The 27,618-nt window shown below is 34.9% G+C and overlaps 1 protein-coding gene and 1 long non-coding RNA gene across 3 annotated transcripts in view; one reads left to right on the forward strand and one right to left on the reverse strand.

The window, feature by feature from the left end:
• Positions 1-27,618, reverse strand: part of GRID2 (glutamate ionotropic receptor delta type subunit 2) — a 1,512,615-nt gene that overhangs the window by 1,228,300 nt on the left and 256,697 nt on the right. The window lies entirely within an intron of this gene.
• On the forward strand, positions 2,400-26,333 carry LOC116524521. The gene is made up of 2 exons (XR_004257370.1): positions 2,400-2,445; positions 26,285-26,333. It is a non-coding gene; the product is annotated as an uncharacterized LOC116524521 (long non-coding RNA).

Genomic DNA, 27,618 nt, shown 5'->3' on the forward strand with positions numbered 1-27,618 from the left:
TATATATATATATATATATATAAATGTGTGTGTGTGTATATATATATGTATATATACATATATATATACATATATATAGGCAAAAAGGTGATAAGGTAGCTACTGAAAAGTATGTTTATGGAGAAGAACTTGCAGATATATTTAGAAATTGAAGAGATTTAAGATTTTTCTTCCTGTAACAATTTACTCTATATTTTTAATATTACCTTCAACTTCCATAAAAAAGTGTGAGAATTGTTCTATACTACTATAAGTAAAATAATGTGTCCAGAAATCTATATGAAAAAATACTGTGAATATGATCCTCTTAGAAGGGTCAAACATAGTCAAATACATTTTGAAAATAAATAATGTAGTGTAGGCTGTCTTGTACAGAGTAAAAATTCATATGTTTAAGACAAATATTTACTCTGTTTTGAGATGAAAAATCATTTTACCTATCTGAATTGGCCTACATAAATATGTTGCTTGTAACTGAGCATTTTAGAACTTCTGTAAAATACTGTTTTAGTTCTAAAGTAAATTATTTCAGCTTGTGGAATATTTCAGGTAGGAAAATGGTAGTCTTCCAATATAAATCTCAGATGTCGTAGTTCATAACTCTGAACTCATTTGTAATTTTTTTCTTCTTCTTTATTACATGAACACACATTTAACTAGCATAAATGAAGATTTTATAGATATACACTGATTATTTTCTCAATATGTCCTATAAAATATACAGCTATTTCCAGGGAATTGCCATGCAAGGTATTTCGAAAGCATTGAGAAAACAGTGATTATTATAACTGAAGACTAGACAACTGTAAACGAGACATGAGTTTCCCTCAGGAGAATGGCAAATTTTCTGGCTATCCATTAGCTGCGATATGTATAGCAGCTAATTAACTGAGTCCATTGTACTCTATGTATATATGGACTCTCTCTATATATGTAGTATATATACAGTATAACAGATTCAGTTAATTTCATCTTTCAAATCTGTACCATAGTCACAGTCTTTGACTTTATATATGTCATATCCTTAAGAAAAATCAATTTCTGAATATTATTTTAGTAAGAACTTGCTAGAAAATAAGCCTTACACAAATGGTCAAAGTATGCTTGCCACTGTTTCATTCATACTAAGAAAAGAGCAATAATATTTTTAAACTTTATCATTTTTGTAGGTTATCTCTCTTAATCCTCATTTTACCAATGAGGAGACTTAGAATCAGAAAAATTAGATGAATTACCTAATCACATGCTTAAAACATACATGATATGAGACTTAAGTCTAAAACTCTTGGTTCCAAGGCCTGTAGTTTTTATCCTATATAAACTACATCTATGTTTAAAACTTAGTCCATTCTTGAGACAAAATATTCTCCTTTTGGAATAACATGTGCGAGGGAAAAAGAAATAATGAATGCCTTCAAACTGTGTTCTTAATTCATTTTCATAATAGTTTGATATCAACACATGGAATGTAGTCATCCTCTTTTGAAGAAAAAGAAACAAACACCAGCTGGAAAGAGCTAATAATTTAGAAATGAGTTGTGGGACATGTTAGAAGAGATGATAGAGTATGTACTGTGGCCTTTTAAACACAGCTTGAAAAATTAAGTAAAAGTCAAAATATGTCCATTAAGAATGTTTACTTACGGTAGTTGATATTAAGTAATTTACCATAGAGCTTGAATTTAAAAAAAAAAAAAGTCAAATTTGGAATAATTCTAATGCCTTGCTTATGTATGAGGACCCATAGTTGAAGTGTATGAAAGAAACATAAGTAGATTTCTAGGGATCTCCTACTATGATTATATATCTTAAGATTTCAAATTAAAACTCAAAAAATATTGTTTTTTGAATAAAAAAGGAGGCCAGTGTGGTGGCTCATGCCTGTGGTCCTAGCACTTCGGGAGGCAGAGGCAGGTGGATCACAAGGTCAGGAGTTTGAGACTAGCCTGGCCAATGTGGTGAAAGCCTGTCTCTACTGAAAATACAAAAATTGGCTGGGCATGGTGGCACATGCCTGTAGTGCCAGCTTCTTGGGAGGCTGAGGCAAGAAATCACTGGAACCTGGGAGGGAGAGGTTGCAGTGAGCCAAGATTCCACCACTGCACTCCAGCCTGGGTAACAGCACAAGACTCCAACTCAAAAAAAAAAAAACAAAAAAAACGAAGGAAACAAATATGCTTTCATTAACATAAGATAGAGAGCAAATTGGCAAAATATTTGTATTGGTGAATTCTGGTTTATTGGTGAATAGATTAATATTTACATTGACCTCAACATCCATTTCAGTGTTTTTTAAATTGTTATTTAATGATGAAGTAATCTGATACTACTTTCTTGACTCAGAGTTGGAATGAAATATGATACATATAAAAATGACAGGCCGGGCGCAGTGGCTCACGCCTGTAATCCCAGCACTTTGGGAGGATGAGGAGGGTGGATCACGAGGTCAAGAGATCGAGACCATCCCGGTCAACATGGTGAAACCCCGTCTCTACTAAAAAAAATACAAAAAATTAGCTGGGCAAGGTGGCGCGTGCCTGTAATCCCACATACTCAGGAGGCTGAGGCAGGAGAATTGCCTGAACCCGGGAGGTGGAGGTTGCGGTGAGCCGAGATCGCGCCATTGCCCTCCAGCCTGGGTAACAAGAGCGAAACTCCGACCCAAAAAAAAAAAAAAAAATTACAAGAATTCAAATAGATAGATAGATAGATAGATGATTGATTGATAGATAGATAGATAGATAGATAGATAGATAGATAGATAATGATATTTGTGTTGTTGAGATAAGGTTGCCCAGGCTGGTCTTGAACTTCTGAACTCAAGCAACTGCCTCCACCACCAGAGTAACTGGGATGAGAGGTGTGAGCCAGTAGGCCCTGCTTCCATAAATTTCTGAGGATGTTACTCTCTATTTAATTATGTTGTTTTCGATGTATCTTTGGCTATATTAAAGAGGTAGCTTTCCAAGCTTTAGGAAGCCAGGCCTGAGAGGCTCTGCTTTTTTTTTATAATCCCATATTAAATAAAAATAAAGAAACTAAGTCTCAGAAAATTTGAGTAAGTCATCCCAAAACTTGACTTGAACCTTGGACAAAACATATTAAACTTATGTAAGATTCTCCCTGAGATTTTGAGGCCAGCTAATCCCATCATATTTTATCACTGGCATCTTTGTTTACTGCCCAAAATGTATATCTCTTTAGCCATTCTTCAGCTCCTCGTTTTCTTTATATTTTTTCCTTTGACAAATACCTACCCTACCTTTATACAACACTAATTGTTCTCCACTCTGACCGTCTAATTCCATGGTAATCACATTTCATTAATATTTTCAACTCTTTTATAGAAGAATCTGGCTTTGATTAAATTCTAGCTTTCTCTAGAGGACCTTGCTCTTCCTGCAGTCCTTTCAACTGGAGATTTATTTTTCCACATCCTAGACCCTGTAACAACAGTTAACATTGCTTAGCTCCTTAAAAACAATGCCAAGTCACTACTTCTCCAATATGGAGTGAAATCATCTCTTCTGAATCCCTTGCCATTTAGCTGTCCTACCCTCTGATCCTTCTCATCACTGTCGCTGACTATCTCCTGGCTAAATTCATCATAATTCAGATAACTAAATTCATTTTATAAATTGAAACCTGGTTCAAAATCTTTCCCTCTGTCCCAAGTCCTACTATCATCCTGGGTTGACTTATCTACTTTAGTAACAACTCCATCTCATTTTTCTTAATCCCAATGTCTATACCTCCACTAAACCCAGGGCCAATGACAGGTCCCTGACATCTCCTATACTCTAAATGAGAAATTTTGAAATCTAATATCTAACTCTCTACACAGTCTTTACAGAACTTTCAAGACTCATTCTATTCCATCTATTCTTCAGCCACATTGAAACGTCCAGTCCCTAATCAGCAAGTCGATGGAGATTCCATTTTACAGAAATGGTGATAACTGACAGAGTAACAAGAGGTAAATTAACAATTCCCCATTTGAATACGTTATGTTTCTGAAGGCTATTGAAATCAAAGTCTGGAAATTAGGTTGACAATTAAATGTGTAGAAAATGGAGCTTAAGAGAAAGATGTCTGAATTGCAGACATATATTTGAGAGTCATCAAGTTATCTTTGGAAATTAAAAATCTGAGACACATTTAAAAAACATGGCCTAAATGGAAAGAAGAGGGTCTAGGACAGATCCCAGGACCAGAATGAAGATAAGCAGGGTGGGGTGACAGCCCAGTCAGGAGCAACACAGACCCAGGGGATTCCCAAGCCCAGCCAAGGGAAGCGGTGAGTGATTGTATGATCCCAGGAAGGCATATTTCTACTACACAGCTTTATAAACCATGAATCAGAAGGTCCCCTCATGGGCCCATGCCACCAGGGCCTTCACTCGGACACACTAAGCTGGGCAAAGTCTCAGAACAGCTGCTCAGACACATGCAGAGATTTAGGAGCTTTATGTACTCCAGCCCCAGGAACACTGGCAAGGGTGTCTGCAGCTCAAGCAAGGCAGAAGTCCTTCCTAGGAGGTCCCCTAGGATAGGGGCTGAATTTAGGGAGCTGAGCAGTGCCAGTCTGCAGGCCCCACTTCCAAGGCACCTCACAGGATGAGACCCACTGGCTTGGAATCCATACTAGCCACCAGCAACAGGGTAGAGCCTGCCTGAAAGGAGATGAGCCCTCTGGGGGAGAGCTCGGCCACCATATCTGCTATTTGATCCAATCAGCTATTCCAGCTTGTGGGCTTTGGTGAGTCCAAATGGTTTAGAAAAGGAAAGATCCCCACAGTGCAGCACAGCTGCTTTGCTAGAACGTGACTGGAGTGCTTCTGTAAGCAGGACCCTGATTGATTCCTTCTCACTGGGTGGGACCTCCCAGCTAGGGTCTCCAGCCATGCTGGCCTGCATAATATTCCACGGATACAGCTCTGATTTCTCTCTGGGCCAGAGTGCTTACAGGGAAGGGAAGATTGCCACCTTGGTTGTTTGGATAAATCAGCCATTCCAGCCTGCGGGCTTTGGAGAGTCCAAGCCAATCGGTACAGAGGTGGTTCCCCAGCATGGCAGGGCTGTTTTTCAAGACACATCCAGACGGCTTCTTAAAGGAGGACCCTGATCCATTCCTCCTCATGGGAGGGTCCTTGCAGCCAGAGACTCTGGCCACCCTGTCCATGTTCTACAGCCCACAAAATTCTAATTTTTTCTCTGGGAAGGAGTGTCTGGAGAACAATGGCAGTGGCCACCACTTTGGCTGTTCAAATATCTCAGTGGTCTAGACTGTTGGCCTTGGAGAGCCCAAATGATTTGGGACTGAAGGGATCCCTATGGTCTCCAGCCATCTCCTATAGCTGGGTTCAGGCTGGCAACAGGTCAATACCCCTTGTAATGGAGCTTCCAGAGGAAGGAACAGGCTGTCATATTTGCTGTTTCAAAGCCTTTAATATTGATACATCCAGGTATGGGGGATAAACAAGGTAACTAGGGTCTAGAGTGGACCACCAGCAATCCTAAAACAACAGAAAAACAAACAACAACAACAACAAAAAAAAAACACAAAAAGCCCATGTAAAAGTCAGCAACATCAAAGATCATAGGTAGATAAGCCCACAAAGATGAGAAACAACGATTGCAAAAACATTGAAAACTCAAAAAGCCAGAGTGCCCCTTTTCCTATAAATGACTGAACCACCTCTCCATCAAGGTCTCAGAACTGGACTGAGGCTGACATGGCTCAAATGACAGAATTAGGCTTCAAAATGCAGATGAAAACAAACTTTGCTGAGATAAAGGAGCATGTTGTAACCCAATGCAAATAACCTAAGCATCATGGTAAAACATTTCAGGGGCTGACAGGCAAAATGTCATAATATAGATGAACATAACCAACCTGATGGAGCTGAAAAACATACTACAAGAATTTCTCAATGCAATCACAAGTATTAATAGCAGAATAGACCAAGCGGAGGAAAGACTCTCTGATCTTGAAGACTATCTTTTTGAAATAAGACAGGCAGGCAAGAATAGAGAAAAATGAATGAACAAATCCTCCAGGAAATATGGGATTATTTAAAGACACAGAATCTATGACTGATTGGGGTACCTGAAAGAGATACAGAAAATGGAAACAATTTAACAAACATACTACAGGAGATTATCAGGAGAACCTACCCAACCTAGCAAGAAAGGCCAACATTCAAATTCAGGAAATGTAGAAAATCCCAGTAAGATACTCCGTGAGGAGATCATCCCAAAATACATAATCATCATATTCTCCCAGGTCAAAATGAAAGAAAAAATGTTAAGGGCAGCCGGAGAGAAAAGGCAGGTGACCTACAAAGAGAAGCCCATCAGACTAACAGTAGACCTCTCAGCAGAAACCCTACAAACCAAAGAGATAGGTGGCTTAATGCAACAATTTAAAGAAAAGAATTTCCAATCTAGAATTTCATATCTGGATGAACTAACCTTCATAAATGAAGGAGAGAAGATCCCTTTCATAAGAGAAAGAGATTGTTTTCAGAAAAGCAAATGTTGGGGGAATTTATTACCACCAGATTTGCGTTACAAGAGCTCCTGAAGGAGGCACTAAATATGGGAAGCAAAAACCATTACCATACACATGCACACAAAGACACCAAAGTGCAGACCAGTAACATTTTGTAGCAACCACATAAACATGTCTGCAAAATAACCAATTATAATAGCATTGTGATGTCAGGATCAAATACACACATAAAAATACCAACCTTAAATATAAATGGAATAAATGCCCCATTTAAAAGACAAAGAATGGCAACCTGGATACAGAACTAAGACCCAATGATAGGCTGTCTTCAAGATACTCATCTCATATACAGACACACATAGGCTTTGGAGAAAAGTACCCAGCAAAGGGAAAACAGAAAAAAGCAGGGAAACAGAAAAAACAATCCTAGTTTCTGATCAAAATATATTTAAACCAACAAAGATCAAAAACAGAAAAGAAGAGGATTACATAAAAGTAAAGGGTTCAATTCAACAAGAAGAGCAAACTATCTTAACATACATGCACCTACTACAGAAGCACCCAAATTCATAAAGCAAGTTCTTAGAGACTTTCAAAGAAACGTAGTGTAACACTTTCATACTCCACTGAAAATATTAGATCATTGAGACAGTAAATTTACAGATATTGAACACCTGAACTCAGCTCTGGATCAAGTGGACCTGATAGATATGTACAGAACTCTCTACCAAAAAACAACAGAATATAATTCTTCTCAGTATCACATGTCACTTACTCCAATATCAATCATATAATTGGAAGTAAAACACATCTCAGCAAATACAAGAGAACTGAAATCATAACAAACAGTCCCTCAGGTCACAGTGCAATAAAATTAGAACTCAAGATTAAGAAATTCCCTCAAAACCATACAACTACATGGAAATTGAACAACCTGCTCCTGAATTTTTGGGTAAATAATGAAATTAACACAGAATCAATAAGTTCTTTGAAACTAATGACAACAAAAAGACAACATACCAGATTCTTTGGGATGCAGCTAAAGCACTGTCAAGAAGGAAATTTATAGTACTAAATGCCCACATCAAAAAGCTAGAAAGATCTCAAATTGACTCTCCAACATTGCAACTAAAAGAACTGGAGAACCAAGAGCAAACAAACCCCAAAGGTAGCAGAAGACAAGAAACAATCAAGATCCAAGCAGAATTGAAAGTGATGGAGACATGAAAAACCCTTCAAAAAAATCAAATCCAGGAGCTGGTTTTTGAAGACATTAATTTAAAAAATAGACTGCTAGCTAGACTAATAAAGAAGAAAAGAAGATTCAAATAAACACAATCAGAAATGATAAGGGAGATATCACAACTGACTCCACAGAAATACAAACAAACATCAGAGAATACTATAAATATTCTGAGACATAAACTGGACAATCTAGAAGAAATGGACACATTCCTGGAAACGTACTGAACCAGGAAGAAATTAAATGCCTGAATAGGCCAATGATGAGTTCTGAAACTGAGGCAGCAATAAATAACCTAATAACCAATAAAAGCCCAGGATCAGATAGATTCATGGCTGATTTCTACCAGGTGTACAAAGAAGAGCCAGTACCATTCCTTCTTCTACTATTCCAATAGAAATGAAAAGGAATGACTCTTCCTTAACTTGTTCTATGAGGCCATAATCATTCTAATATCAAAACCTGGCAGAAATACAAGAAAAAACAAGAAAGCTTCAGGCCAATATCCTTGGTGAACATCTATGTGAAAATACCCAACAAAACACTTCTAAACAAAATCCAGTAGCACATCAAAAAGTTTATCTGCTATCATCAAGTAGGATGCAAGGCTGGTTCAACATACACAAATCCCCAGGATGCAAGGCTGGTTCAACATATACATATCAATAAATGTGATTAATCACATAAACAGAAATATAAACCAAATTCATGTGATTATCTCAATAGATGCAGAAAAGTCCTTCCATAAAATTTAACATCGGTTCTTGTTGAAAAAACTCTCAATAAACTAGTTATTGAAGGAACATACCTCAAAATAATAAGAGCCATATATGCCAAACCTGTAGCCAATAACATACTGGGTAGGCAAAAACCGGAAGCACTCCCCCTATAAAACTGGCACAAAAAAAGCTTGTCCTCTGTCAAGCCTGCTATTCAACATAGTACTGGAAGTTCTGGCCAGGGCAGTCAGGAAAAAGAAAGAAATAAAAATATTCAAATAGGAAGCTAGGAATTCAAAATATCTTTTTTGCAGATGACATAATGCTATATCTAGAAAACTGCATCATCGCAGTCAAAAAGCTACTTACATTGATACACAACATTAGTAGTCTCAAGATAAAAATCAATATGTCAAAATCAGTAGCATTTCTATATGCCAATGACAGACAAGCTGAGCACCAAATCACAAATGAACTCCCATTCACAATTGCCACCAACATAATAAAAATACCTAGGAATACAGATAACAAGGAAGTGAAGGATCTCTTCAAGCAGATCTATAAACCAGTATTCAAAGAAATCAGAATGACATAAACAATGGAAAAACATTTCATTCTCATGGATAGAAAGAACCAATATTGTGAAAATGGCCACATTGCTCAAAGCTATTTATAGATACAATGTTATTCCCATTAAACTCACACTGACATTCTTCACATAATTAGAAAAAGATATTTTAAAATTCATAGGAGCCGAAAGGAGCCTGAGTAACCAAGATAATCCTAAGGATAAAGAACAAATCTGAAGGCTTAATGATACTTGACTTCAAACTATGCTGCAAGGCTACAGTAACCACAACAGAATGGTACCGGTACAGAAACAGACACATAGGCAAATGAAACAGAATAGAGAACCGAGAAATAAGACTGCACAACTACAACCATCTTATCTTTGATAAAGGACAAAAACAAGGAATAGGTGTAAGATTCCCTGTTTAGTAAATGGTGCCCCGAGAACTAGCTAGCAATATGCAGAAAACTGAAACTGGACCCCTTCCTTACACCACATACAAAAATCAACTTAAGATGGATTAAAGGTTTAAATGTAAAACTAAAAACTAAACAAACCCTTGAAGAAAATCTAGGCAATCCCATTCAGGATATAGGCATAGGCAAAGATTTCATAACAAAAATATCAAAAGTTATTGCAACAAAAGCAAAAAAATACGACAAATGGGATCTAATTAAACCAAAGAGCTTCTGCACAGCAAAATAACGTATCAACAGGGTAAAAATACCACCTACAGAATGGCAGAAAAATTTTGCAATTTGTCCATCTGACAAAGGTCTAATATCTGGCATCTATAAGAAACTTAAACTTACAAGAAAAAAATTTAAAGTGGGCATTGAACATTAACACACTTCTCAAAAGCAGGCATACATGCCGCCAAAAAACATGAAAAAGTGTCAGCATCACTGTTTATTAGAGAAATACAAATCAAAATGACAATGAGATACCATCTTACACCACTGAGAATGGATATTATTAAAAAGTCAATAAACAACAGATGCTGGCAAGGTTGTGGAGAAAAAGGAATGCTTTTACAATATTGGTAAGAGTATAAGTTAGTGCAACCCTTGTGGAAGACAATGTGGTGATTCCTCAAAGACCTAGAGACAGAAATACCATTTGACCCAACACTGTCAGTACTGGCTATGTACCTGAAGGAATATAAATCATTTTATTATGAAGATACATGCACACAAATGTTCATTGCAGCACTATTCACAATAGCAACAGATATGGAATCAACCTAAAGACCTATCAGTGTTAGACAGGATAAAGAAAATTTGGTACATATACACCATAGAATAGTATGCAGTCATCAAAATGAATGAGATCATGTTATTTTCCTGGACATGGATAGAGCTAGAGGCCATTATCCTTAGCAAACTAATTCAGGAACAGAGAACCAAATACCACGTATTCCCACTTATAAGTGGGAGTCAAATGATAAGCACACATGGACGCATTTTGGGTAACAAGATAAACTGTGGCTTTTTGGAGGGTGTGGGATAGGAGGAGAGAGAATAGCTAATGGATGTTGGGCTTAATGCCTGGGTGATGAGATGATCTGTTCAGCAAACCACCATGGCACATGTTTACTTATGTAACAAGCCTGAACATCTTGCACATGTACTATTTAACTTAAAAATTGGAAAATTTAAAAAAAGAAAGAAAATGTGGTACATATATATCATGGAATACTATGCAGCCATAATAAACAACGAGGTAATGTTATTTGCAGAAATACGGATGGAGCTGGAGGCCATTATCAATAGCAAACTAATACAGGAAGAGAAAACAAAATATAGGATGTTCTCACTTATAAGTGGAAGCTAAATTATGAGAACACATGAACACATGGAGGGGAACAACAGTAACTGGGTCTTACTGGAGGGTGGAGGATGGAAAAAGGGAGAGGACCAAAAAAAATAACTAATGCACTATCCTTAATACCAGGGTGACAAAATAATCTGTGTAACAAACCCCCATGATACAAGTTTATCTATATAACAAACCTGCAAATGTACCCATGAACTTGAAATAAAACTGAAAAAAAATTGTATTTTAATGAAATTTTGTACTTCAAGTTCTGACAAAATGACAAACTAGTAGAGTTCGTTATTCCCTCCACCAAAATGAAATATTCGGAAACTTCAGAAGAATAAAGGTAGCACATATCTGAAGAACCAACAAAAAATCTCAGAGAAACTGTGGGCAGACAACAGATTGTTGTAAAATGTTGTTAATATATCAGGGCAGCCCTGAATGGCATCTCATTACACCTGCAGAAACAAACAAAATCCTCACAGGGCTTATTGAGTCTTCTGTAATCAGATCCTAGTATTCAGTCTCTTTCTCACTGACATCCTGTTACCAAAGTCTTTTTGTTGCTCCTACAATACAAAAAGCATGTTTCCATCTCAGCAGTCTTGATCTTGTTATACTTTCTACTTGTAATGCTCTTTCTCTTACAGAAAACACAGCTTCTTCCTCAACTGCTTCAGATTTTTCTCACCTTCTAAGTGAGACCCTCCTGGATCACCCTGTTTAAAACTGCAGCCTCTGCCTCCATTCCCTTTCTGCCATTCCTGATTTATTTTGCTTCATAGTTTATATGGCCATCTGACACACTACATATCTTAACTGTATATCTCTTTTTTATTGTTTCCTTCTCTTTAAAATGCATTTTCCATGAGGGTAAGGGGTTTTGTTTGCTGTGTTAAGTCTAAATTACCAGTGCAAAGAAATGTGCATATTGCATATTAGGTAAGCAGTAAAAGTTCATTGAATAAATAGATAAAATATGATTATATAATTAAATGTTTGAAATATAGCACCAATAATAAAATTAATAGTGTAATAAGACTTCTAAAGAATATTTAAACTATGTATACCAAGTTATTGAGTCAAAATTGTTGACAAGAGATCATCAGCTTTATCTGCCTTTGACTTCACCTTGTAGATGCTTTTATAAATCACTAAATATTTGAAAAGAATGTTCTGAAAAGCTGCAGGCTATAGTGCCCTATTTTCCCGATGAAATTTTGTTTTATTTCTCTAAATGCAATTAAAGATTTATTAGAGCAAATATTTAACTAATTCTAAATAGCCTTCTTGAATTAAGATATAACTAAGCGGCAGAAATAATCACAGTTCAGTAATGCCATAGATATTCAAATATTTCATGAATCTAAGCAAGCACATTTTTTCTGTTGAAGTTCCAAATGTAAGCCTAGCAGTTATAAAACTCAGAAATAAGAAAAACCACTGTGTGGATAAATCATTTATTTGTAGTAGAAAACAATGTATTCTATTATTTGAGAAGAATATATAAATTTTGAAGTTTAAAAAGTCAGAATTATAAAGGAATTTAAAAAAGAAGAAATGACATCATTAGACAGCTTGCTAATGTCAACTGGAGGTTATTTGATCCAATAAGTTTTGATGGTATTTCAGGTTATTTCATATATAAACTAATGTCAACATATTACTTTTGTGTAATACTTTTTTTTTTTTGCAAATGAAGTAGTAAACAATCAAATACAAATTGGATTATTTTTTAACTTTTAAGGTATAACTATTTAAAAAATGATACTAACTGAATAAAACCTCTGACAGGTAAGTGAATGAAAGGTACAATGTTAATCACAGTGAAATAAATCTCCAGATTGGGCAGCTCTTTAGAAATGAGGATATAAGATTCAAAAGCATTTATAGTGAGTTTTCTTACCCAACCATTGCAGTGAAAATCATTCACAACTGAGTACCAGCATTTCACATACTAGCTATACTTTGAGTGAAACTCTATAATATCTGCTGAAAATGTACCATCTTTTACACATTTTAGCTCCATTTATTTCTATTTTTCATAGTTACATAGAAATTCTTCTAATTATTTGCTTTCAGTGTGAATAAAACAATGTATGTACTGACCCTTTACATAGTGTCTATTAGTTATCACTCTACAGTAATAGCATAATTTCTTCACTCATTCTCTAGAAATATATCTCAATGTACAGTCAGGAACATAGAGAGACAAGAAAATTTCTCAACATGTTGTTTGTAAAACAGAGAAACTTCCTGTAGCTTTTCTGCCATTGCGAAGGAGGCATGCCAGCTGTTGTCAGGAGAATGAATAGATCCAGTCAGGCTTAACATGCATCCTGTTGTCCAAAACTGTGTTCACTGGATATGCTGTCAACAAATTTTCTGGTCCCCCTTTTTTTGTTGTTGGCAAACTTTATTTTATTCCTCTAAATGCAATTATAGAGTTACATGCTATGCAGAATAATGACTCTGTGGCATCATTTTCCATCTTAAAAAAAAAAAACAAATATTTCCATATTGAATTTAATAATAAGGATTTTTAGCTTTTTCTATGCTTGAAAATCATGATATTTTGAGATGCTGTCCCTTGAGTAGTTTTTACTTTTATTTTAACATGCATTTCACATATCTCCCTAAATTAATTAAATACTTCACCAAAAAATTTGCACCAGCTTCTAGGCATATCTACACAGTTTATTGAAACTTCTTAGGCTTTCAAAACCATAAATGGTCAGCAAAGAGCACATGAACTTCCAGTTTCCAAATACTCCTAGCTTACAAACAGAGATTGTGTAAGTAAACTCAACCAATCTGATACTTGATTTCTTCCTTGTGATATCCTGAGGAGAGCACCACACAGTGCCAGACTTCTAGCATAAAAAATTGTTAATTAATAAATATATGCTATTTTAAATTGCTATGTTTGTGGCAATTTGTTACACAGCAATAGCAAACCAATACACTCAATTATAAGCACTCTTTAAAGTATGAACAGTAATAAATTATTCACCAGTATCAGAGCAACTAGTACTGGGCCTATACAACATGGGAGAATAAGATTTGTTAATTTCTTTCTTTTCTTCAGCACACACCATAGGAGTATGCACATATGCTAGGCACTGTATCACTCAATTAGGAACCAGTAGCAGAAACTGAAGTCAGATACCAGTCTTGAAGAGATTATAGTCTAGCTATAGAAATTGATGGATGGATGGATGGATAGAATTTTATGAATAGCTAGATAGACAGCAGTTTAATAGTTTAAGTGCTGTAATCAAGAAATTGTGTTAAAGAAAAAAGATAGATAGAAATTTATGAATAGTTAGCAGTTTAATAGCTTAAGTGCTATAATCAAGAAATTGTATTAAAGAAAAAAACTGCAATTGTGAAATCTTTAAAATATTTGTTCTGTGAGATATAATAGTTTGATTTTCTTATGTTGTCATATAACATGGGAATATGTATAAAGCTTCTAGCTCCTAGCAAGCATATGAATTCAGTAAACTGAAAATATACTAAGAAAAAATAATATGAATTGACAGTCATGATTCACATATTTTTATAATGTTTGTATTATTTCCAGCCTGGGTACTTTTCTTGTAAAGAAACATCATTTTCAGAGAATTTCCTCACTGATTTATCACCAAAAAACTAATAATTTTCTAATACAACATATTATCAAAATTCATATACGAAAGTAATAAGTAACATAACTAGCATTTAAAGATGAAAAATTAGGACCCAGAAGTGTGAGGTAATTTGTCAAAACTATATGCTTTGTGAAAGCCATTCCTACATTTGTAGTTAAAATTAAGCTGAGATCCAGGTACAGAAGCTAATCATTCTAAAGCCAGTATTATAATGATGATCACTTGATAGAGCATGCATGAATATGCTCTTTCTGGCATGAGCTACTTCCCATGCTTTTGATGAACAGACCTACAAACTACACTGACGATACAGGGCATATTTCAGAACTAAAAAGAAAAAATATATTTGTCCTTGTAGCAGGAATCATGAATTTTAAGATGCCATCACCTCTCATCTGGATATTATCAAGTGCTCTATTTGCACTTGTTTAAGTGTCTATCAAACTTGATTTGTACTAATGTAATGCTTATAATATTTCTTCTCCATTAATAAGCTTATCCTTCAAAGGCAACAATTTTTTTTAAATCAGATTTCATACCTCATATTTATGTGTACATACAAGTCATTAATTAATTTTATTACATTAAATTCATATGTGCATGACTTTAGTATAGTAAAAGCCTTATTTAATATAAATTTTTATTTTGTTCGATTCTTAGTTTTATTTTTCCCATGTGGATGAAAATATAAATATTAAATGACGTAGATTCTTATTTCATTTGGTGTATAAACTAGAACTAAGAGTAAGACAGATCCATAAGTTTCCAAATATGTAACAAAACGTGACATAATCCTTGCATTTGAATTAAATATTAAGATTAAAAGGGATTCAGAATTTATGAATAGATCAAAGAATGTTATGTGGAAGAATATCATTTCAGTAGAACCTTGAAGGATAAGTAGAATTAAGACATGTAAAGAGTAGAGAAGGGACAAATTGAGAAAGGAACAAAGTAAGTCATGAAAGTAGATAATCCATGGAGTATGCACTGATAGGTATTTCCTTTAGCTGAATACTAGGTTCATGAGAAGGTGTAGAGAGAAGTAAAGGTAATTAAGTAGGTTAGAGCTAGAAGGAAGATAAAGAAAAATATCTAATTTGACACAAATATTTACGATATAATTAACTTGACATTAATCTCAAAAATAAAAAAAAAATATCTGAGTTGACTGGCGTTCCTCAATCATATACTGAAAATCTGGTAAGGAAAGAAACTTGTAATACTGAGACAATATAGTAGGCAGTCATTAAAGAATAAAAAAGAAAGAAGCATGAAGTGTTTCTAGTAGAAATGTATTCAGAAGGAGGGTGGTAAAATTAGAATTATACATAATTCTCTCCTGCTATTTTTGTAAGGGACGATAGCAGCTCTTAGAGAAAAAAATAGTAATATTATTAGGCTTGGTAGAAATTTTCACTCCTTAAAAGCATAAAATCAATTTTCTAGCTCAGAGATTCTTTAGTTTACATATTATGCACACATTACTGAGGCGGAAAAGTTAATAACCCTACTAGCTCCTGAAGGATACCACAAACAAGTAATGGAGGGGAAAAGAGCTTCTAGTTAACAACATAGAGAACTCATTCCATTCCTTAGTGGCTTCTCATTTTCCAAACTTTCTAAAAGCTTAACTAATATTATTAGCACATAATCCTAACAACCATTAAGCCTTTTTTTTTAAACCATTAATCTAGAAATGAGGAGCACAGTGGAGAGATTACTATTTAATCCTTCCCCAAATCACTCTGATAATACTTATTCCACAAAGCCCACTGACACTTAGGAGGCAGTATCAATGTCATGGGAAAAAGATTCTATCAAATACACAGCTGAGTCAAAAAGAAAAAGAGTTGGCCTGAGTAATTTAGATGCATAAATAATATACCTACATTACTTACTATTGATAAATATAAGACTGTAAAGTGATTCCATAGTAAAATTTCATATTAAAAGGCAACTATATATGAGAACTGTTAGCATCAGGGCATTCTGCCAGGCATTTTATATTTGTATGTAAAATGATCACATATTTTAACATATTCTTCATAAAGACATATTAATTTTGTACTAAAATTTTGTGAGGTAGGGATCATAGATAAGGAAATTGTGGTTTGCAGAGCCAAGATTCAAATTCAGGTTGGACTCCAAAGCTTAGGTTCTTCTCATTATATTCATTGCTTGTCTATGTTCCTTCATGTTTCTAGGTCTGGACTACTGGGCACAGGGGGCATAGCAGCTCCTCACTGACCTGTGTGTGGGGACTGTACTAAAGCAGACAACACAGAAAAGTGGGAATTGACTGTTACTATTGTTTGGAATACAATTTATCAAAATGTTTATAGTAAAATTCAATGTTTGTGTAAACTGCAATGAAGCACCTAGCATTAGGTTAGTTGTGAAGTTATTTTACTTACCCTCAAACAGAGAAAAAGTTCTTATATTCACTTGTGGTCTGGGATTGTACTAATTAGCACTGGAAATTATTAGATTATTACAATATCATTTAAATGTCACCCTGTGCCCATTAACCTTGGGGAAAATCAGAATAATATTATCTATGGCACACAGAGAAGTGCATAAACTGAACTTTGTTCTTTATTGCAATGGCCTCAGTCTAAAAAAACTGAACTTGTTCTTTTCAAGGAGATTTCATGTTGTTACAGAGGAGAGAACTAACAAATTAAGCCCTCCAGGAAGGAGTGGATCATTAGACTAATTGTGAGAAATGGGTTCAAAAGCAAAAAGAATCATCTTTCAAAACTAGGATCCAAAATTTCTCAGAGATAAAGAGTATATATCTGGCTAAAAGAAAGTTATTTATTTGCATATTTGAGTGTGCCTATTAAAGAGAATCCACTATTTGAGGAACCCTCCCTTCATGCAATTTTACAAATATCTTGAATTATCAAACTGTCACAGTCGCAGCACCACCAGAGCAGTGTGATCTTCTGGTATGCATTAGCAGTAACAATAATGACAACCAGTTTCAGTATGGGAAATAACTGAGGTTGGACATATTTATGAAATTACATAGACAACCCTACAATGCACCAACTCTCAAATGTATAATGTGAGAGAATAATGACATGGGACATTCAGCATTAGAACTAATATTAAAAAAAAAAAAAAAACCTTTTGTCAATGAATCTAAAAGCTGTATATCTTCTACATCAGAAATGCTGAAAGTAAACTAAACAATGTAGCCACACTATAAAGCATTACTCAAGAAGAAATAGTCTATCCCACACCTAGCATGTGCAAGATTGTACTTAATATTTAAAATATGAACACAATATATTTCCTACATTTTAGAAGAAAACACACTAAACTGCATAAAACAATTGAATGTCAGGTCCCGAGAAGAAACAATGTAAAAGAAGCATATTTTGGAATACCTACTGGTATGAAACATTTCTTTTTGCCAAATGCAGGAACAGAAGCTTAAAGCAATTTAAGTAAATGTAATGAGATTTTTTATTAAGCTATGGAAGGAAGGTTTAAACCCAAGTCTGTCTGGCCCCCCAACCTATATGTTTTTACATTTCTCAGGCATTTATCAAAGTGTATTTTTCAAGAAGGTTATTACATTAAATAAAGATGCAATTCTTGTAGAAGTTTAAGAAATGTTCAGTTTTAAAAAGTTGAACCAATTTCTTCATTTAATCAAGTATTTTTCAAAGACTTCCATACATCAATATATTTTTAAAGTCTTCAACATTCCCTTTCAAATAAGGATATTAGAAAGATATTTTGGGAAAGACTGTGCTATACTCTGCTTTCTCTTCCACAAGGTATAGGCAATATTCAAAAAGATTTCAAAGGAGGGTATGATTCACCTAAAGTAGATTAAAAAATTAGAAAGCAGCCAGGAACGGTGGCTCATGCCTGTCATCCCAGCACTTTGGGAGGCCGAGGCAGGTGGATCACCTGAGGTCAGGAGTTTGAGACCAGCCTGACCAACATGGTGAAAACCCCATCTCTACTAAAAATACAAAAAATTAGCCGGATACAGCTACGCGGGAGACTAGGGCAGGAGAATCGCTTGGACCTTGTAGGCAGAGATTGCAGTGAGATGAGATCATGCCATTGTTCTCTAGCTTATGCGATGAGAGAAAGACTCTGTCTCAAAAAAAAAAAGAAAAAAGAAAAAAAAAAGAGAAAAAATAATAAAAAGAAAAAGAAAGCTTTATGTAGAAGGCGGATTTCAACAAGGCCTGGAAAAATCAGTAGGATGTAAATGAGAAAAGAGAGGATGTTCCAGGCAGGTAAATGAATCTAACCAAAATCACAGCGGTGGCAATGAACACCATATCTTTGTGAAGCAATTATCAATAAAGGATTAAACAATATTTTTAGGGACTTTAGTATTATGCAGTTCATCCCCAATGTAATATTCAGTTTCTCCCCTTGCTTAACGTTCAGGGCATGGTCTGGGGAAAAGAAAAAAAAATATGATTGCTTTATAACAGTGTAGCCATATGAAAGGCTTCAAAAGAGAGAGGAATAGAATTGTTGCTCATTGGCCTCATAATAAAATCCACCTGGCATCTGCCGATCCTCTGCCATGCTAAGTATGTAGGATGGGAAGAGAGGAAAGGGGTCCTAATTGGAGGCAGCCTCAGAAGCATGTAAGAATTTGATTTGGGACTTCATATAGGTCCACACTATGAATCCATCTGCATCTCATCAAGCAGGCTCCCCTCTACTTTCTTCTGCACATTTATCTTTCCTCAAGATGGCACTATTTTTGTATTATGCAATATGGAGGAGATCTGTCCCTCATTTAGGCCTCCTAAAATGTCACTTCCTTCAAATATCTTATTTGTATAGTAATGATAGAAAGCCAAAGGTATTCTAATAATACAGATGTTAGGAAAATGTAAACAAAATTCCTTTGAGAGTAAATTAAGAATTATAGCGATTTCTATTGTGACTTTTGAATAAATTATAAAAAGCTTAACTTTGGTAAAAATTAAAATTAATTATTAGGCAATGACTATATCTCTTTACATTCATGAGCACTTTGAAATCCTGAGTTATGATTTGGTCTCAGGTTTTCAGTAACTGCTAACAGCTTATCTTCTTAATTGTATACAAACCTGTCACTTGAGTGCAACCATAGTTGACAATTTAGAAAAGGGGAGCTGTTTTGTGTTTTAATATGTAAATTTGTAATTGCTTATATGGAGAGATTTGATGTTTCCTCTGTTTATGTATAGACAGTAGCCTTAATGGGATTTTCTTCCCTGTAAGTTTGATAACTGACTCAGACATTTCTTTGACTGTGGAAAACAATAAAGTGGCAAAATCAATTAAAATAATAAATAATAAAGTTTGAGCATGTTGAACCCAAAAATCCAAAATCTCAAATTGTTCCAAAATCTGAAATTTTTTCAGCACCAACAGGATGCTCAAAGAAAGTACTCATTGGAGCATTTGGATTAGGAATACTGAACCTAAGTATAATGAAAATATCCCACAATCTGAAAAAATCCAAAATCTGAAACACTTTTTGCCCCAAGAATTTCGAATAAGGAATACTCCATCTGTAATTAGAAGAAAAAGTATCTTTCTCAGATGTACAGACTGGATTTTCTATCAATAACCAGTTTATCAATATTTGATAGTCTGATGTTTGTAAAGCAACTCTACAAATTATATACTCTTTAAAAGTACATATCAGTAAATGCTATATAACATAAATAACTATGAAAGTATTTAAGTATATTTATCAAATCGTTGATACATAATAAAATTAAATTAAGCAAAATAGGAATAGTTTACTTTTAGGTTATAGGAATTGGCATAAATAATGAACAGGTGGCTGGGCACGGTGGCTCACACCTGTAATCCCAGACCAAGGCAGGCAGATCTCCTGGGGTCCGGAGTTCGAGACCAGCCTGAACAACATGGAGAAACTCCACCTCTATTAAAAAAAAAAAAAAAAAAATTAGCCGGGCATGGTGGTGCAGTCCTGTAATCCCAGCTACTCCGGAGGCTGAGGCAGGAGAATAGCTTGATCCTGGGGGGTGGAGGTTGCATTGAGCCAGGATTGCACCATTGCACTTCAGCCTGGTCAACAGGCAAAACTCCATCTCAAATAACAAAAACAATAATAATAATAATAATAATGAACTGGCAAACTGTTCAGAGAAGTGTTCATAAAGTAAGGTACCTATAAATTATGCTGAAAAGCGGAAGAGTTAATAGTGAAAAAATACGGAACAGGTTTCCAGCCACAGTAAATTTATTAAATGTTTGACTCAGCTTTTAAGAGATATAAAACCAGTCATTGTCTCATGTTTTGTTGACCTCAGCCACAAATACATCTGAAACCAGTTGCTCTGAGGGCACCATTGGCTCTAGTAATGAAGTTATTATTTTCATTTATCTTACAAAAAATGTTTATTAAATATACCCTCAGTGCAAAGCTCAGTGCTGGACACTGGAAATACAATGCCTTGCAAAACATGATCTAGTGGTTCACAGATAGATAACCCTGTCATAACAGGCAGCATCTGTTGGTGCCTTTGAAAAAAGCACAACAAAACAAAGAAATATTGAAGAGATTAGAGGTAGAAAGAATAAAACCAGCTAGGCTCACCAGGGATGTTTTATTGGAGCAGGAAGGATTTGAGCAAGTACTTGAAGAAAGTGTTATATTTTTAAAGAATGAAAGGTAGAGTGAATTTCAGGTGGAATGAATTTCAAGTGGATTAAAAGCTTCTTGCATTTACTGTAAGAAAAATAGTGCTTCTTTGTCTATGAAAAGAAAAATACTGCAATTTCTCAACAACATTTATAAAAGTTAAATTTAAAGAAGTTTGGCCTTTAAAAAAGGTGAATAGGATAGTACTGAAGTTTTTTGATTAGGATAATGACATTAACAAAAAGCATTTTCATCCCCATGATTATAACCTCAATCAATGTCACCATCATCTCTTACATGAACATGAATATACCTTTCTAATTGACCTTATTTTACTCTTCTGAACTCCCCATCTAAGTGTCTATATATCATGGCATTATAAAAATGATGAGGTTTCATAAGATAACCTCTATGATATTCAACCTCCCCTCAGAGGAACAGCGTTACCCAATTTCAAGCATTTGAGAGAGGACGTGCCAAATATAAAAAACTTCATTGGCTCCAAAAATAGAATGAAAGAATCTTACAGGCTGTGATTTTTAACTCCATTCTCAGATTTGTGATGACAAGGCATAGACTAAGTAAATAAAATTAAAAATTATTCTGGCCCTGTGATTCTATGCAAAGTATCTGCAGAAAATTTCAATGATGACAAGATTTCAAGGTTTTTTAAAGTGTAGTAAGTATGCATGTACTTAAAGTGAATATTTACATTATGGATTTACTTCAGCTACTTAGGTGTAGCTTTTAGCATTTCACTTGATGCCTCTGTGCTTCAGTTTAATTAGATACATAGTACGAACCTAGGACTAAAGGATGTCCAAGGCCAGCTATAAATCTATGATGCCGTATATAAATATATATCTCTATTCACTAGAAGTATAGAAAACTGAAATTTTGGTTCATAAGATACATATATTTTTGCAGTAGGCAAAGTATTAAAATATTTTATACAAAAATATAAGGTTTTATTTGGTTGCAATTTACTTCCATTTTAGAAGAAAAACGTGTCAGGAATACTGAGAAGTTAAATTCATGTTATATTTATAGATCCATGCATGATTTTCTGTCTTTAATATCACTTATTTCCTGTTTCCTGATCAAAAAAGCCAATGTCATAACTAGCCTAAAAATAAAATATCAAAACATTATAAAATTAAAATTTTGAAATAAATTATTTTATTTAATATATTTTAAATATGAAATTTTATGTTTACAGTGTCTATAGTAGATTTTTAAAAATCTGGTTACTTATGTAGGAAATACAAATGAATATTTGCATTTAAAACATAAAGTTATATATAATTTTGTTAATATTTTAAACTTTTACTGCTGGAAATTTTTCATAAATTTTTGCAAACAAAAGCCAAGAAGGGGCAAAAAAGAACACTTCCACAAGTCTTATTTTTTCTTATGGTTCCTCCTTATCAAATTAAAATTGTAACTCACTTTCTCTGTTGGACAATGTATGTTTCATGAATTAAAACTAAAAAGTAAAATACCCTCATTAGTAAGAGCTTAGGATTTTATTATACTAGGATATTACATGAGTGGTAGGCAGCATGTAAAATCGTTTCTTATGATCCCACCTCCTAGGATACATGTCCTTGTGTAATTCCCTCGCCTCGAGCCTATTCATTTACATCTAATAATTAGAATATGGCAAATTAACTTCTTGGGCTTGTTTACACTAACTAGGGAGACTGTTGCCATGTTGTGAACTCCCCTGTGGAGAGGCCCACAAGACAAACAAGTGGTCTCCAGCCAGCAGATGTCAAGGACTTGAACCAAGTAAGTGGGCTTACAATTGGATAGTCACAAATGTGAGCATTAAGATGACTACAATCCTGGTTGACAACTTGAAGGCAGTCTTGGGAAGGACCCTGAGCACTAGTCATCCAGCACCCAGATTCCTAACCCACAAAAACTATGAGCTAGTATATGTTTAATGTTTTAAGCCATTAAGTTTTGGGGTAATTTATTATATAACAGTTGTTAACTAATACACTGCAAAAAATAACAATAAATGATCCAATGAAAATTAGCTTAAATTGCCTTTGATGTCAAATAGAAAAATTTAATTAACTGGGATAATGTTCTAAAGTTTTGAAAGGCAAATTATTTATAGTTTATATAACTAAAATTTGATTTCAGATTTTAAATTAAGCCATTTTTTTTTGATCTGGTGAAGGAAGAATCAACCTTTGACCACATAAAGTAGGATATACTGGGTATATATCCAAAGGATTATAAATTGTTCTATTATAAGGACACATGCACACGTATGTTCATTGCAGCACTGTTTACAATAGCAAAGACTTGGAACCAGCCCAAATGCCCATCCATGATAGACTGGACAGCAGAAATGTGGCACATATACACCATGGAATACTATGTGGCCATAAAAAGCGATGAGTTTATGGCCTTTGTAGGGACATGGATGAATCTGGAAACCATCATTCTCAGCAAATTGACACAAGAACAGAAAATCAAACACTTCATGTTCTCACTCATAGGCGGGTGTTGAACAATGAGAACATATGGACACAGGGCAGGGAGCATCACACACTGAAGTCTGTAGGGGGGGACTAAGGGAGGGACAGTGGGGGTTAGGGAGTTGGGGAGGGATAACATGGGGAGAAATGCCAGATATAGGTGACGGGGATGGAGGCAGCAAACCACATTGCCATGTGTGTACCTATGCAACAGTCCTGCATGTTCTTCACATGTACCCCAGAACCTAAAACGCAATAAAATATATATTTTTTAGAAATTGGCATTATACTTTGGAAAGTCCTTAGCTTCTATGGGGGCCTTTTTCCTTTTCCTTTTGTTATTAGAATTTGATGGCTTTTCAAGGAAGTTCTGCTCAAGTTGTTTCTGTACCAGTGGCCCTCTTTTTCATCTTAGGACACAGGCTGTCCACAACTGAGCCTTCCCCGATGGTTCAGTTTTCCCTGGAGATCACATCTCAGGTTAGATTTGGGTCTCCTTCAGGGCCCACTGTCATGGGTCAGAGAAGCCAAAGAATGTAAATTATTCAAGGAAGTAGGGAAAAAGTATATGTCCTTGTAATCTAGGAATTCTCTGAAAGTCATCCGTGAGTATCATCTGCCAGATAATTTAGAGCTCACTGTGGCAGCCTCTAACAACTGAGGTAAAAATGAGGAGGGTGAAATACAAACTTTTATAGGGAAAAAGAAATCAAAATAATGAAAAAGCTTCACAGAATTGAGGAGCATCTGTGGTCCAATATGCAACATTACACCCCTGAAATTTGAAGATAACTCCATCCTCAATATGGCTTGGAAGCCAAATTTGAAAAGACAGGAAATGTGAAAAGCTGTCTTTACTTCTGACAAACCACAGATGAGAAGTTAAAAAGCCTCAAGAACATGCCAAAATGCAATTAAGTAAATTTCATCCCAATATTTTAGGAAGTTTTTCTCTATTTTTCTTCATTGCCAGACCCCTAGAAGATATGATGTATGCCAGCTGCCTTCATTTTTCTCACCATCTCTTCCTTCCATTCCTTTTGCAATCTGGTATCATCTTGAACACTACTGAGATAGATTTTCACTATCCTCAATGAAATTGAAGTTAAGGTTCTTTCTCTCCTAAGTATTACTTGAAATATTTGTAGCATTGACTCTTAAATAAGTTCTTTCATACCAGTATATTCTCTTCCCTTCACAGTTTCATATGATCTAAATCATCCTCCTACAGCTCTACATACAATTAGTGCAACTTTACTTCAACACAAATGCTAACTGTAGATAACTCTCATGGGTTAATAAGACCTTTATATTCACTCAGTGAGGGAAGCTGCCTTCCATACTGTACAGATATTAAACATATTCACACTCTTCAACTTAACATTTAAGAGCCTCCTTTATTTAATATTTTATGGTACTTCTGCTTCCAAACTCATGCAACTCTCATGACTGAATCCCATCCTCAAAATCATCCTTCTCTTTCTGAAAAATATTACTGCATTTTAATCAGTTATTTTTATTAAACAATTATAATACATTCTAACCTTATGCAAAATATTTTATTATAGTTATCTGTCCTGACAAGCAATAAACTCAACCTACAATAACTTGGTTGGTTCAAAGCTAAGGACAGGAGGTGAGAAAATTGGGACCAACCAGTATGAAATAATGTTCACTCTGACATAAATACATAATGATAGAGCTAGAAGTATATTGGATTATGTGTAATCCCAATACTCCTGATTGGGATTCTATTCAAAGATTGAGAAGAAAATATTTACATGAGTCATTTACCTGAACAGTTACTGCTAGAATAACTACTTTCATTATAATCTCTTTTTGGAAATTTGTCAACTATAATAAAATATTTTGTATAAGGTGAAATGAAAAATGTCCAATGGATAGTTTTTATTCTAACACAAATTACATTAGTTGTAAACAGCTTGACATTACCCAGGAGTCATGATGACAGGCTAATTACTCGATTAAATTGTTAACACTGCATTTACTGATGTGTTTTCATGTCAGTGACATAAACTTTCTGAAATGAGGACTTACCAAATTGTTTTCTCATTTTGCCTATAAATTTGAAAAAAAAATTATTTAGCAAGCTTTATATTTGGAACAGAACCTTGTGCATTTCAATGTGCTGGATAAAATATGAAAGTCAGTTTTCATGTGATAATTATTACTTTATAACTTATTCTTTGTTATTTTCTAAATCATTTTACTCTATATCTCTGTATCATCTTTCTTACAGACTACATCATACAGGTTTACTGCTGCTCATAAATGAGCTCAGTATGTATATTAAGGTATGTTAACACCATGACATCTACCTAGTTGCTCCATTTCCAGTCTCAGCTGTTTCCATTCTAGGAACAACTACCCTTCTGTATTATCAGTATCTTGATTTTCTGTTCCATTTAGTCTCTCGATATATGTGATTTTCATGTTTTTCATGTTTAACATAATGTTGTTGAATATGTTGCTGAAATATATTTGGCTGAATCCTTCAAGATATCCTGATACTATCATTCTAAGATAAATAAAGATGTTAGTGATAGGCCGGGCATAGTGGCTCAAGCCTGTAATCCCAAGGGGGCGGACCACGAGGTGAGGAGATCAAAATCATTCTGGCTAACACAGTGAAACCTGTGTCTACTAAAAATACAAAGAATTAGCTGGGTGTGGTGTCACACTCCTGTAGTTCCAGTACAGACAACTATAATAAAATATTTTGCATAAGGTTAGAATGTATTATAATTATTTAATAATTGTAGCCTCTTGCTGAGGCAAGAGAATCGCTTGAACCTAGGAGCAGGAGGTTACAGTGAGCTGAGATTGTACCACTGCACTCCAGCCTGGGTGACAGAGCAAGACTCCATCTCAAAAAAAAGATGTTAGTGATAAAGATTTTGGAAGTTGGGGAGATATGTCATTAAAAATAGATGTAAGTGGTCAATATGATTTATGCAATTAAAAAATAAGTGAGGTGCATCAAAATATTTTATGTAAAATGTATAGATATTTCATTAAATATATATAAATCACATTTCTATGTTGCTAAGAATGATGAAGGTATACTGATCTACCTTTGGTAAAATCACTGGAGCAACCCAGGGTAGCCGTGAGAAGAGAAAGACTGGAATTGTTCAGCTGTGGCTGAGACAGGTCAGGTCAGAGAAGCTTGCTTTTCCTGTCATTCTAAACAATGTCCCCAAGACATCTAATCTAACTTTTATTAGTAATAAAGATGAACTTTGCCTTCCATTTGTCTGGACATTCTTTGTTGCTCCCCAAAACTTCAACTCCCTATTTGCTAAGATATAACCCTCCATGCTTTCCTTCAGAATCTTAAGAGTCATCTGGCTTTAGCTGAGCTTTAAAATCTGCTTCATCCTATCTTAAGAGAATTTCTTCCTCTGGAAACTCTTATATTCTCCTTTGGTTTCCATCTCTTCTCTTTGGCCATCATGGATTTTACTAATTCCTCATTTGAATAGCTCCATCTTACAGTTCCTTCACACCATTTTGCAGTGCAACATCTGCTTTCCCTATCTCCTCTCCAACCATTCTTTCTTGACACAAGTTTTCTGAAACTACCATATCAAATGTCACAAAGTATCTGCTTATTATTAAATTAAGACACTTTCTCTTCAGTATTCATTCTTGGCTGTTTGCAAGATGTTTTGCTAATTTTGCCAAGATTTTAATGGTCACAAAGGTTCTATTCTTTCCTTAATAGTTTTCTGGGATATTGCTACTTTTTTTTTTCATTTTTGCGTTGCCCATTCTGCATTCTAGTATCAGTATTGTTTTAAGCTCAGACTTTGGTCTTTTCACCATTTAATCAGATACCGAGTTTTTCCTCATACCCAAGTGCTGCTAATTCAGAATCTATGCAATACGCAATACCCTTTCATCTAATTTCCAGTTTTGAATCCTCT

This window comes from Sapajus apella, unplaced genomic scaffold, assembly GCF_009761245.1.
Source record: "Sapajus apella isolate SASKATOON/1434 unplaced genomic scaffold, GSC_monkey_1.0 scaffold45, whole genome shotgun sequence".
In the NCBI taxonomy this organism is placed as follows: Eukaryota; Metazoa; Chordata; class Mammalia; order Primates; family Cebidae; genus Sapajus; species Sapajus apella.